At 33.3% G+C, this 9,911-nt stretch overlaps 1 long non-coding RNA gene across 1 annotated transcript; it reads left to right on the top strand.

Annotated features, from left to right (window-relative positions):
* The first annotated feature begins 5,249 nt into the window (after positions 1 to 5,249).
* Positions 5,250 to 8,850, top strand: LOC146730062 (uncharacterized). The gene is made up of 3 exons (XR_014927951.1): positions 5,250 to 5,608; positions 6,697 to 6,894; positions 8,704 to 8,850. It is a non-coding gene; the product is annotated as an uncharacterized LOC146730062 (long non-coding RNA).
* Positions 8,851 to 9,911: the final 1,061 nt, after the last annotated feature.

Genomic DNA, 9,911 nt, shown 5'->3' with positions numbered 1-9,911 from the left:
TGATCAATTTTCAAGGTCGTTTTTTTTGAGAAATTAGTGACCTTATAGTTTTAATTTCAGAATTCTGAATATTACAATATTAAACCCAACCCCTTTTGCTGGATTTTGATGATTTCTGAGTATTTTTTTAATGGTAGCAAACTACCATAAATGAGTTTCTTAACCTGGGTTTACGTCAGCAATCAAAAATGTATTATTTAAAAGCAAAACATAAATTATATAAAAAGGTTGCAAATATAGTAATGTACTGACAACTGTTAATTCCTGAAAAGGCAGAAAAATGCTACTACTCAGAACAGTTTCCCAAATACCATAGGTGAAACATGGGAATCATCAATGACTTGATTGGTAATAAGCAGGGAAATAAGTCACTCCCAGACAGGCTGAAACGTCACGCTGGTGGTGCCAAACTTATTTGCTCAAATCCTAGAAAAATCACTGCTGAAGTCTTCTACAATTTGGTAAATATTGGTTCTAACCTAGCTTCTAAAATTGACAAAACAACCTCTAAACATATTGATTTGTTATGTGACCACCATACTTTTTTTTTATTGCCTACAACACAAAAAGTGATTATTTAAATAATAACACATGTTTGTGAGGGCATTATCACAACTTGTTGCCTACCCAACGGATGGTGGTCATGACCAAAATATTGATGATTCCAGATCCAAAATTAAAATTTCGCTTGATCTAATTAATGCTTTGCAAGGAGCCTGTGACTACTTTAAAGCATAAATGAAGAAATATGCAAATAAATACATCCCCAGAATTCATCTGCAGTGAGAACAATCTTTGGCTAAATTAGAAAATCAATACAATTTGTAAAAAATTACCAATAAAGTAATAATGTGTTTCTTCAATTACTATTCAAGTGGATTACTGGATGTTTATGGCACTGTGATGGGACAAATAGAGAATCATGCTGTGAAAAAGATTTGCTCTTTCAGGTTGCTTATCTAATGATATGCCATTGTTTTTGTTGTCAATATTGCCAAGAGTAACACTGTTGATGCTGTCTGGGGTTGTATATGTTTTGTGTCTCTGCCAATATATTGTTCATTTGTCATTGCTGGTCAATACTTGTCATTTTAGACAATGTGGATTCTTTTGCCAATTTAGTTGTGCATTAACAAGTTAATATCACTTTTATATTTTATGTTGATTATGATTTCAAACAATTAATACTATACATTTCAATATTTATAGTTTATTCAAATCATAATACAACAAATCATGTGAAACAACAGCATTTAAAATGTACATATTCCCATCAATATTGGTATATCTAAAATAATAATTGTTCAGCAGTTCACTCCCATAGACTGCATGGATACAAAAACGATATAATATCAGTCGTCACATGACAAGCATAGAGGGAAAAGTGTTGTCCCCTGATTCATGTCATTTTGTTTTGTTAGGCATTTATAGGCATGTCGAATACTCACTACTTGCCTTTAATATAAGCGTCTTAAATGAATACATCACTCTCATTTCATTTGTAAGTGTTCGTTAACTCTCAGACCGTGCAGTTTGGCGCTGTGTAGCAAAGTTGCTAAATTTGAGAATTGAGTTGACCAGCTTTGAACATTGCATTCTCATGTTCTTTGGTCATACCTAGTGCTTTCTTCAGTCAGTTGCATTTCCACATCTTCATTCATATTATACCATACTATTCTAAATAGAGATACTTCCTGTTTCGTCTTCATTTCTCTAATTTTTTTTATTTTTTGTGTACCAGACAGATTGTTGACTTCCATCATCCAGATGAAAGCAATTTTACCATCTTCCTCATCGTCATCGTCATCTATTACCTCTTTTATTTCAGTGTATGTTGATTGACGAACTATTTTCTTGAACGCCCAAGTCCATAATGTAAAATGAAATGAAGTTTGCATAATTTATGCCGAAATAAAAAAAATGCACTGGTACGTGACTAATTTGCATTGTAACATGAAAAACAAATATAAATTATCAAAGTACTGTCTCATTTGCATATTCTTGCAGTCAGTACCAGTACTAAAATTACTCATCTTCTATAATATGTTAAAAAGTAGAACACAATATCTTACTACTGCTTTACAAAGACTATTCAATATCATTTTTAAATGTGGAAATTAAGATGCCTGAATCATGGAATACAAGTATAATAATGCCAATAAATTAATCCAGTTTAAAACATAATCCAGTATACACGTACTACAGAGGTAATGCTATCTTAAGCTGCCGTGGAAAACTATTCACAAACATTTTAAACACTAGGCTAATATCATACTTAGATATGAATAACCTATTATCAAAGCAGCAGTTTAATTATAGAAAGAATTGTCAAACTACAGACAACCTATTTATATTAAAGACATATGTGAACAAATATCTGTACCATGCAGAACATTCTAAAAGCACTAAATCTAAGGCAAAGAAATCTAATAAAATTTATGCATGTTTCATTGACTTCAAGACAACTTTTGAGACCCATTTCAAATTTGGCTAGAAACATTTTTTTTGCAAGGCTTTAGACAATGCTTACTGGCTCAAGTTTCTGGGCCCTGATAAAACTGTTGTGTAAAACAAGGTAATTTGTATAGTACAGCTAATGACGTGGTGTCTAATCACTAAATAAAACAAAATTTTTGTTTATTTTAAGAGGCACCGCACCTCTGAATTTGATTTTAGAGTTCTGTTTAATAAGATATCTAATAAACCATATGAAATGCAAAATGTTTTAATACGATACTTACAGTGAAGGTCAAGGATTTTATACAGAATATGGTATATGTGAATGCAACTTTAAATCAAAGAATATATACAGGGTATTTTATCTAGCTTGTGTTTCTTACCCAATCCAAAAAAGTTCTCAGTTGGCATCATAACAAAAAAGGCTTGAGTTGCCACACAGAGCCGAGTCGGAGTTTCTGAGTTTCAATCATGATTTATCAGAGCTGAACATCTTGTAATTCAGAATGTTATCATATTTTCTGGAATGATCGATAAATGTCCTTTATGACAAGATTCACCTCCAATACAATTAATGTGGCCTGTACTAATTGAAAGCACACACAAAATATTCAAATATTCAATATTGCATATTCAGATGGCCCAAGTTGTCCATGTCACATGTATGGTATTGAGTGCCATGTTCGCCCAATCTGTCAGCTGTCAATTAATCTCATTATTGGTTACCCAACCTAAATGTCAGACCAATCAGAGAGCAGCTTGCTTTTTTAATATTTTTTTCATTTTTCTGATCATTGAACTTTCCCTTGCGTTCAATCTTGTTGAAAGATGTACATACTAATAATAGATCCATAGTTCTCCTTTAGTTGCCAGAAAATTAATTATAATTACTCATTTATTACAAATGTATCATCGGCCAAGTTGATGCCAATATTAATGAATTAAGATAATAGTCATTATTACTCATATGAATAGAATGATCATGAAAACTTGTAGTGCATTTTCTCATGTGTGCAAGTGAATGGGGCAATACAAAATGTTGGAATTATGTACTGTTTCTGTTCTGAGTGCAAGTACAGGTCAATGAACTAGGCATTACGTAACTTATTCAGACATTGCATGACATGACCTAGATTTCTACAATGATAAATGAATAAATCATGTTTGTACTGACCAAATCATCTACAGCATGCATTAGATATTCATGTTGTACTCTTCATTATATTTTGTTTTCCAGGATCAGAGTACTCCATTACATTTGACTGCAGTGGCTGGACATACACCTGTTGCAGAGTTGTTATTAAAACACGGTGCTGATATCACTGCTGTCAGCAATGTGAGTATACTGGTGATGTTGAATGAATGTATTTTGTTGTGAAAGCAATGTCAAAGGTCACAAGTAAATTGTGATAACATAAAAAATTTAGTGGTTTAATGTTGAGAAATACATGTAATGTACAGGCATGTGAACCCAATCACCTCAGCCACCCAAGCCTGGAACTTTGCATGTAACACTGTCATACCCCCCCTACATGCAATGATTGCTCTCACATCCATGTATATGTACATACATATAGATGTAAAAATGCCCCAAAAACCTGGAATTTTCTTTTTATGTCATACAATTTACAAACTGCTGTTATATAGCATAAACTGAATTCTAATTTCCCTGTCAAGGAATCATTTTGTACACATTAACTTTCCAGCATGTTGAATGTAAAGTCATAGGCTTTGGATGCAAATGACTTGTTGTATTTTGTTTATTGATAATGAAGTAATAAGGTATAGTTGGGGGGGGGTTCTGAATAAAATATGGTACGCAAGCTGAAGTATAAAAACACTTAAAAGGGGTGTCACTTAGTTATTTGATGCATGTATAGTGTTAGGATAGTCAAGTGTGAAAAAAAAGAATTTCATGAATTCATGTTACCTCAACTTGGAAACAGTATGATTTCAGTATGTATATACATGTAGGGTATCTATTTTAAGTTTCTGCACTTGAACAAGGGTATAATTTTACAGAAGTAAGTTCGTGTTTAGCGTTTTTTTTTTGAAAGGCAATACCTCAGCAGTTGTACCCGGTCTGACTTTGAGTACCCCCCCCCCATCGATTTCGATTTCATAAAAACAATGTAGTTACATATGACCACATTGTAAAATACCATTTCATTGGAATCCAAAAATGAGGATAGATTTACCTCTGTGAATCTCTACCTATATATTCAGATATATGCCTGGCTTGATGATGTTACAATTTCACACATGTCACATGTACACTCATTTGATGACCCAATTCGAGATGGTTGAATGCTGGCAATTTTATTTAAAAACAAATTATATCTTTGCCCAGAGTTTTATTTATTTAGCATTTTCAACTAACATTTTCCTCTAAATCTAAGCCCCACAATGCATCGTGTTTCAAGATTTATTAAATTACTTACAGTAACCTATACTAAATCATGACTTACTCAACAATGGTTAGAACGTTAAACCTTTGGCCCACATATTTCTACTAAACTAAAAGTCCAGTGAATCCTTCACAAACACCCCACTCGTAGACCACAGAATCATACCCAATGTTTTTTGATAAATTGAAAGTGAGCCTGTGATAATAACATAAATTTCATCATAAATCACAGTATAGTTCATGGTCAAGGTGATCAATAGTCTCAGTGTTTATATTTCGTAGTTGATTTCAGTCTCACATAATAATTAACGTGTTAATGATAGGAAAGTGTCAAGATGGACTGTGATTATAAAACTTTTATTGCAAAAGACGTCTTACTAGTATTTCGTGGCATGGCTTAGATTTATCGGCTCAATTGTTTTCAATTTTGCCATTGAATTGCGTGTTTGCACTGAGTGGTCAATTTCAGACGTATTCATCAGCCGAAATTCTTTCTTGCATCTTGGAGGAAATTCACAAACCTTAGGGTAAGTATCGAGGTCCTAATCTGAATATTGATTCATACGAGTTTGTTTGCATCTTTTATGTGGTGAGGCATGATGAATCTCAATTACTGTGTGCAAATGTTTTCTGTTTCTTTGCAGAGATCCCAGGAAAGAGATACAATGTGTAAGTGATTAAAGATTGGTTGTAACACTGTAGTAGAATGGAAGGGTGGCATACGTATAAAACAATTAAACCAAGGTATGGATACTGTCATAATCTTTTTCCAGAACTCCAATTAATACCCCAGCTTCCAATCCAGTCTGTTTCTCCACTTCACTATTTTTGGTAGCGAAGTGGAGAAACAGACAATGGAACCTGGGGTATTCAATCATGTATTACCACCACCCATCGTTCCATGGCTCTTTGTGGTCTTACTGCCCTCTACAGAGTAAATAAGAAATGCAGGCCTCAACAAAAGTGATGTGTTCCACCTCTGACATGAAAGTTCTATATTTTGTTGATGTTTGTAAATTACAACATTACCGGAATATCACAAAGTCATGGTAGCATCATATGGGTTATTCAACTAATGGGTGGTCATTATAATCATTCACATATCAACGAAACTATTTCAATTGGCAATTTCTGGTGAAAGAAAACAGTGATATTGGATATTTGAAAGTCTATTATAAATGACAATCCAGCAAACTTCAATCGTTCCTATATGACCATTGAAGGATTGTCAAAATTTGAGATATCTTAGTTGATTTTAGAGTGATTAATTAAAATCAAAATGATTTGGAATAACACCAATACCCCCTCCCCCGTCACATGTCAAATACATGGTATTCACCAAGTAATTTATATTAAAGGAACCTAAAAAAAAATATGTACTGCTTTTGACTGTTTTAATATTTATTTGACTTTTTATGCTTTTCTTTTTTTCATTTTCTGTTTATGTGCAAATCAAAATTTATTCTATGTTGTCAAAGTAATTTAAAATTAAACGTTACTGCTCAATCTGGTTTTACATATCAATACAAATTTTGTTTCATTGTTAGAATTCTTGGTTAACATTGCCCTTAATTTGTGTAATGTATTTGCTTTTTGTATTTAAAATGTTGAAAAATGTTGTCTCAAAATTGTGGCATTCAAAGTTAAACCTGTTGAATTACCATAGGTGGCGCAATAAGTTTGTTTGTTTGTGCTTTTTTTTGGAATGAGTGGTTGCTACATGTAAATGTTTATCCTTGGCGTCTTTAATAGAGTGACACATATTGCTGTAATACCACATACTTTGAATCATAATGACCATGCTGATTGTGTATCATGTATCGTACTTATAGGGACATGCATAACATCATTCCAAATCATGGAAATCAGAAGCGAAGGAAGAGTAAGACGTGTACACCCATGAATGCAAGTGGTATGCGTACTGACATGGGAATTGGAATTGTGTGTGCGTTTTCATTGATTGTGATCACTAATGTTGAGGTCTCTACATTGAATCCAAATTGTGCCAAGTCAGTGTGTTTGAAAGTCTGGTAAGTATGACACATGTGATAGACTGTCACATGTCTTGTTTTTTTATTAGTTGCAATGTATTGTCAAGTGACACCTAATTTGTTTAGAGGGTGTGGGGCGGCATAATCCAAGGAGAAAATCAGCTTTCAACGGTACAACTATTTTTACATTTTAGTTTAGACCGTCATTGGTTAAATATTAATTATTTTTTCCAAATATCATTGAACATTCCACTAACTACTTGATGATTCATTAGTAATTGGATTGTCCTGCATATGTGGAACAGAGCAATTACTGTAAAAAATAAAGATGTCAAACAGCCAGGGGAACAAAAACTGAAGTAGACTGAGAATCTGCTGCCACTAGGTGGCGCTATACAATGAATCTAATAGCTAGAGGGTGCTACAATAGAGAATACTGAACAGGCAAGGCTTTATATGTGTAGCAATTAACCCAATTTATACTGAAAACAGATTTAACACAATTACTGAAAAATACCTAATTTCCACTTTTATTTTTGATGTAGGGATGAATCAGTGAAAATTTTACAGTGATCCATACAATAGATGATTTAATTCTTATTATTGTTTTTAGATATTTAATATATGCTTATTATAATGCTCCTATCTAAATTCTGTAATCACTAGTAAACTTGTTAATAATATTTACTGTGTTTTAGGAAAAGTTTGTAGAACATTATTTGTAACCTTATAAAGATTTTGCCAGCTCACCTCCAGTCATACAAACTTGAATTTTGCTGATTGCTCAATTTAATATAACTGTACTTACCGGCAATTTCAATGTATTAATTCATACATGCCATGAAATAGGAATATTTTGTCAGGCAACCATTTCCAGTTAATTAATTATAAGTCTTACTTAATTACAGTTTTAGACTTGCACACAGTCTCTTGTTTATTTTTAGTTCCACTGTTGACTTTGTCAGTCGCATAATATTTTTATTTTTTCAGCTTCTTATTAAAGCCTTATTGCTTTGATACTTGGTGTATATGTACTTTGGGCAGACTTCTCAACTTCAATACAGTTTAGAAGTAAGGATTTATCAGCTGATTGTATTTATGGCGAGGAATTCAATGAAATTACAAATATTGTGAGCCATTTAAAATTGACTTGGTTAGGCAAAACAAATCTTGCTTCTTGTCACTGTGCACATCATCTTGAAAACAGTGCTTCACACTTTTTTCCAATGTTGCATAAAGTGCAGCCAAATATACAAATGTACATGTATGATAGAATGAAGAAATTTTGTTTTCTGTTGGCCCATGCTATATGTGAGACTAAGTAGTCATGTGCATTATTTTATTTTTCTTGATAATTATAATCCTATATTTACTATACTGTATATTTGCTCTATTAGAAGCGCATCTCCACTAGAAGTGTATATATAAATAAAAAAATCAGTTGTTATACTGAATTATTAAAATATTATTTAAAATATCTAAACATGTGCGTGTGCATTGATTGCACTACTAATACAGCAAATATGGTATACTATTTTTAAGTTTGAATTAAATTGTAACTGTTGTTTTCTAACTGTGTACCTGTGGTCAGCGCTTTGTCACTGTGTCATTTTGGTCTGTTTGCTTTGAAACCATCTAATAAAAGTTATATTTCTGATCCCCTCACATTTCCAGTCACTGTTATGTGAGCAACTAGAGAAGATCGAGTGATGTGAACAGGGAGCAAATCTCTCCAATTTTGAGCAATGAGTGTGACACAGTGTACATATGGCTTTATTTATTAAAGTATTGATTGCTTGAGATCTACATATATTTCATAATTGTTTTTTTTCTCTGCATTAAATTTAGATTTCCTGACTCTCCAGTATGGTGGCATGCTATCACAAAATGGATGGCTCTGTGCAGCATTCCAAGCTGTCCTACCACATACATATGTCACATGTATCTTTAAGAACAAAGTCACAGCCTCCATCATGCAGTCTTCAAAATGAGTTCATAATTGTGAGTATAATGTCAACTATTCTGTTTAGTTACAGGATGGTTGTCGTTTAATACGCAGTGCTTGTTTGATGTTTTCATATATTTTACATGAGTTGTATACTTCACTGTAGACTTGTATTGAAAACAATGTAACACAATGACCATCATTATTTTAGCTATGCTGTTGACTTTGTAGAGCGGAGCTTATCATTTGAGTGATTGTCCGTTGATGTCTAGTGGTATTCATTATTCAATACTGCTTGTTTCAGATTAGATATTGCTGCACACAACTATATGTCAGAACCATCTGATTCTTGGCAAGACTGTTCTTAATGAATAATGATTGTGAGTCACTCATAATTAGATGTTGTACGCCATTGGGTATTCATCTGTGCTAGTTTGATTGTCATTGTATTATTATCAACAATCAAACCATTCATTTTTACTTGCATTCTTTCTATAAGTTCCTCTTTTTTTATGCAGAATTTTATTTCTTGTATATCTTTATCTTTTATTTTAAGCTCCTTTAGTAATACTTGCACATAGTGCTTGATTATTGACATCATTGATAGAGCCTACTCTAGCATAGATTTGGCCGAGACATTCTGAGATGTTGCTGTCTATTGCTGTGAACGAAGGCACTTGTTGGTGGTGTCAACCAGTTGATGGTTTTCCATTTTCTTTATATTTTGGGGCATATATACATGTCATCATTGTATAGTCATTGTCACTAATCAGGCGTAGTTGGTGAGAATTTTCTTATTGTGGATATTGGTGTTTGTTTTCTGAATACACTTTCTTCAGGCAATTTAGCCAGAGAGCAATGTAACGATGTGTTTGATGTTACTGTTACTGTATGTACAGCTTTACTTCGATGCTAGCTGCCTCCTTTTTAGTCCCCGTTCGGACGAAGTCAGAAAACGTGGACTTATAATTCCGTCTCCGTCTGTGCGTCTGTGCGTCCGTGCGTCTGTGCATCTGTGCGTCCGTCCGGAGTCATATCTCTGAATCCCTTGGACCGATTCCGTTCATTCTTTGCATGTGCCGAGTAATTTATGTGGGACATATGCACATTC

This window comes from Saccoglossus kowalevskii, chromosome 20 (genome assembly GCF_978046115.1).
Source record: "Saccoglossus kowalevskii chromosome 20, keSacKowa6.1, whole genome shotgun sequence".
Lineage (NCBI taxonomy): Eukaryota > Metazoa > Hemichordata > Enteropneusta > Harrimaniidae > Saccoglossus > Saccoglossus kowalevskii.
This window is presented reverse-complemented; position numbering and strand designations above follow the sequence as displayed.